The sequence below is a fragment of the Mus pahari genome, chromosome 8, assembly GCF_900095145.1.
Source record: "Mus pahari chromosome 8, PAHARI_EIJ_v1.1, whole genome shotgun sequence".
In the NCBI taxonomy this organism is placed as follows: Eukaryota; Metazoa; Chordata; class Mammalia; order Rodentia; family Muridae; genus Mus; species Mus pahari.
In genome coordinates, this window is record NC_034597.1 from 15,936,521 (window position 1) to 15,941,436 (window position 4,916).

The following is a 4,916-nucleotide window of genomic DNA, read 5'->3' on the forward strand; positions in this document are numbered from 1 at the left end:
AGTAAACTAGGGGAGATGTCTTCCTGCCAGATGGCTGTGGGGTCAGTCAGCCCTGATAGCTCTAGGGGAGGCGCCTTCCTGCCAAATGGCTAAAGTTAGCCCTGATAGCTCAGTTCCTGCATTCTTTTCCTTATCTTTATGGCCGGGCTTGTATTTCAGTGTCCAGCCCTGGGTCTTTGAATTTTTGAAATTTACTCTTTTAATTTTACATTTCCAAACTTTGAATCTATATAATTTTTCCTTTCAATATGACCCCACCAAAGTTCCACCAAAGAGCCCCTACAGCCAATAAACACCTCTAGCAAAGTGGCTGGATATAAAATAAAGTAAAATAATTCAGTAGCCCCCTTTCATACAAATGTTAAATGGGCTGAGAAAGAAGTTATGGAAACCGTACCCAGATAATAACCACAAATAATATATCTTGGTGTAACTCTAACCAACCAAGTTAAAGACCTGGATGACAAGAACTTTGTCTCTGAAGAAAGAAACTGAGGAAGAAATCAGAAGATGGAATGATCTTCTATGCTCTTGGATCAGTAGGATTTACATATTGAAAATGGCCATTTTACCAAAAGGATATTTTCTAGTTCCATTTATTTGCCTGAAAAATTTATGATGTCCTTGTTTTTAATAACTTAATAGTATTATGTTGTATAAATGAACCATGTTTTCAGTATCCATTCTTTGTTTGAGGGGTATCTGGGTTGTTTCCAGTTTCTGTCTATTATGAATAAAGGTGCTATGAACATAGTGGAATACTTTTTCATGTGATATGCTGAAACATCTTTTGAGTATATGCTCAAAAGACATATAATATAGCTGGGTCTTCAGGTAGAACTATTTCCAATTTTCTGAGAGGTAAGGATTGCACAAGTTGCTGAGCCCTGGGCTCCCTACATGCTGGGCAGTGATTCTGTCAACTGAGCTATGTCTATAGCTATTATCTTCTTCTCTCAGCCTATCATTATCATTATTATTATTATTATTTTATTTTATTCAGTCATAATCTCACACAGAGGCCTGTAATCAATACTGCTCTGGTACAGTTGGTGCAGAGAGAACAACACATCAGCCCCAGGGATGTTTTTCTTGGTGACTCTGAAGGGAAATGAAATTTAAGATGAAATTTAAGGACTGTGAGTCATGTAACTTAGTCAAATAGTCCAAAAAAAAAAAAAAAAAAAAAGTAAAAAAAAAAAAAAAAAAAGTTGTTTGTGAGCTTAGAAGCCTGAGGCTGAGAACATAGTGGAACAGGCCCGGCCATGTCAGGGCAGGTCATTGTTAAAACATTCCTGGGGCTGACTGACCATAAAGATAAAAGAAGAATGCAGCAACTAGTCCGGGATATCTTGGCTGAGTCATCAGCCATCTGGCCCAGCACCTCCTTCTGCCTGTTGCCCTCCTGACATAGTTTGAAGTTACACCTTAACCAGATGTTCCGCTGACCTAGATAAACTTCCAGCCCTCGGGATTCCTGACATCCTGACTTGCACGAACTATTCTGCTGATGTGTAATCATTCTGCTGATATTCAAATGAGCCAATCTGTGAAACCACGCCAATTCCTCCTAGCCCCCAACCCTCTCCCTATAAAAACCCTTAGCTTTCAAGCCTCATGGTCGATTCCTCTGTCTCCTGCGTGAGATATGTATCGGCCCGGAGCTCCGCCATTAAACTACCTCGTGTATTTGCATCAAGACGGTTCCTCATGTCTCCTTGGGTGGGCCCTTTCCCAAGACTTGAGCGGGCGTCCCCAAAAGGGGGTCCTACAACTCCAGTATTTCAGATTCCTCTGACAACAGTTCATCACACAGTTGACAGCATCCTGATGCCTGCCTTGTCTGTCTGCTAAGGCATCTTGAGGCAACTTTCAAAGGCTAAGCACATGGCTCAATGACTGAACTCACTAATCCACATCCCACACTGAAGTCAGCCCTGCAGGTTCTTCCTGGTTGCATTTTCAAGTACCTGTACATATGAGACTGATGATCTTTCCTTCCTTCTCCACTCATGGCAATGTGACTTCTCAGTGCTATTTAATTGTTCATATCCATCAATGGGGTATTTCGAGGGAGGAATGAGACATTCCTAGGCAGAATTAGGAAAGTAAAGACTAATTTTCTTTTCTTGGAAGAGCTATGCTTCCAGTAAAGCCCTAATCAATCTCTGGCATTGGAAGGAGGAGGTGCTCAATGGCTATGTCAGAGGAGCATCGCCTGAAAAGGGCACCCCACTTTCTAATCAGTACAAGGGAGCATTAGCAGAGAGGCAGAGGGTGTTTCCCATGATACCAGCAATCTCTCCTTTGAACACTGAATTGTATCCATGAGAGCTTTTGTGATGTCACCAGTGTTGTAGCAACACCAACTGCTCTTAGGGCATTCAATCAGTACCCATAGAGTTTATCTATAGTCCCGTTTGCAAGGCTGAGGAGTCTAACCAGGAGAGAGAATGGGGAGCATAAGAGATAAGAGAGAGGCATAAGGAAACTAGACTTTCATCTCAGTTTAAAATGGCAAAAAAGAGGTCCTGGAGAAAACGCAGAGTCCTGGGTGGAGGCAGGATAAAGAGCTTTCTGGAGAAGGTGGACTTGAGCTGGGTTTTCCAGGAGTGGGGCACAGGAGTCTATGGAGTCTATGGGAAGCTAATGACTTTCCCTGCTTATCATAATTCTTTAAATTCAAGGATTGCAGAAAATTAGTCCATCTCCAAAGCCACTTGCTGACAAGGCCAACATTGTTGTACTGTGAGCTCCTGGGTTTTATTCTTAAGGGCGTTTGGGGTATAACATGGGGACAGAAGGAGAGCACGAGGAGTCAGGGAGGGACTAATGTTTCCCAGGTTAGGGCAAGACATCACAGTACCTTACACCAAGTAGCTTCTTTTAGGTGCAGTGGCTATCAATAGTAACAGGGAGAGAAATTTACTTCTGGCTCTTTGGCCTGTTACGTCCTCAGGTTTTTCTGACCAGCTCCTCCTGAGAGAGAATGACCTGTTAGCTTTCTGAGTCAGCCGTTTTGGGTGGCAAGCATTGGTCTAGTGCAGCCAAAACAAAGGTCAGAGGCAGTGGACCAACACAGAGACTGGACCCTCTTGCAAGCTTAGGGTTATTTTGGTTTTTCAGTGGGCCAGTTGATCAGTCTGTTGACCGTGTTCTGCCCTGCATGACTTTTTCAAAATGGTAGTTCAAAGTGATTTCATTATGAAATTTTTAAAAATGCAAATAATAATAATTATGGGTTGATAAATACATTATGAATACGCTCATATCTCTGTTAATTTAAATAGGAAATTTAGAAGCCTTTGGTTTTGGTCCAAAACATAGGAAACTTGGGAAGAAGCATGAAGTCCTTTTTGGAAATAATTTGAAACATCTGTGTACACAAGCAGTAAGTGGTGAACACAATTTGAATCAAAATGTCAAATTGTGGGAATTATAAGCTAGACCCAGATAAAGCAAGAAAATTGAAGGTGTTATGTTTTCCTGCATTCAAATATTTGAAAATCAATTCAAATCCAATTCAACAAATGTACAAAAAAAATATATACAATAACCAAAGAGGCTTTTTCCAGTTACATGATTCATTTAAAATTAAGAAGAGGAGCGTGGATGGAGGGCGCCGACAGACCNAGCGCACCAACCATGGCCTCCAAGTATCCCAAATGTGACAAGAAAAGGTGAGCTCCTTGGGCAAGGACTGTTAAAAAGGTCTGTCTCAAGTGTGAGAGCTGCAACAAGACACTGACCCCTGGCGGCCATGCTGAGCATGATCAGAAACCCTTCTGCCACAAGTCCTGTTATGTCACACTGTTTGGACCTAAAGGCGTGAATAACGGGGGTCGCGGAGCGGGAGCGCTGGTTCCTATATCTACTAGAAGCCTCAGACGGAGGCCCCTCAGTTCACTGGCCCCATCGAGGTTCCTGTGATGCGAACTGAATAGCAGAAGACCAGTGTGCCCCCCAGGGGTCCCAGCAAAGTCTCTAGTGTCACCACGTTCATTGGGGAGCTCAACATGTGTCCTCGATGCAACAGGAAAGTGTACTTCGCTGAGCAGGTGACTTCCCTGGGCAAGGACTGGCACCGGCCCTGCCTGCGCTGTGAGCGTTGCTCCAAGACACTGACCCCAGGCAGGCATGCTGAGCATGATGGCCAGCCCTAATGCCAGAAACCTTGCTATGGAATACTCTTTGAACCCAAAGGAGTAAATGCTGGTGCTGTGGTCAGCTATATCTACAAGGACCCGGAAGCCTTAGATCTACAGATGCTGTCCTCAGGGTCCCCTTTTTGACTCTGAGGGAAAGTGACCTGTTGCCTAGTCCTGCCTCAGCATGTTTCCCCTGCAAATCCAGGATCTAAGCGGTGGAGGAGAAAGCCTGGGTAGTCCCAGAATTTCAGCCCCCTTTGTAACTTTAGCATGTCCTGTGTTGCCCACAGTTTACTGTCTGTGTGCCTCCCTAGCCCCAGAGGTTCTGTGTTCCTGTGTCCAGAATTCTCTCTGGCTCTCCAAGATGGCTGTCTTATGATATCCCTTTGCCCACACCTGCCCACCAGGATTATTTATGCTCTGGTTGCTGGCCATGGCCTGTGAGCGCACACAATATTCCCTGCAGGGTGTTTGCACCCTTGCAAGGAGTCCTCTGCTGGTTTCCACACTACTCCCTACTTACCCTCACATGAGTCACAGCTATGGAGACATTTGCTGTCAATAAATAGAAGATTGGAAAAAAAGAAGAAGAAATTTAAAAAGAAAACAATGTAATCCATTACAACAGAAGGCTAATCAAGAAAGATATAATTTTATGGGTAGATACAGGAATATTTTTACACGTGTGACACACATTTGTGATAGACACTCTCAGAAAAGGGGAATACAGAGAACTTAGCAATATGATATTTCTTTTTTTTTTTTTTT

General features: G+C 43.4%; 1 pseudogene; it reads left to right on the forward strand.

Annotated features, from left to right (window-relative positions):
- The window catches only part of LOC110325723, a 39,901-nt pseudogene extending 35,609 nt beyond the window's left edge, over positions 1 to 4,292 (forward strand).
- The last annotated feature ends 624 nt before the right edge of the window (positions 4,293 to 4,916 follow it).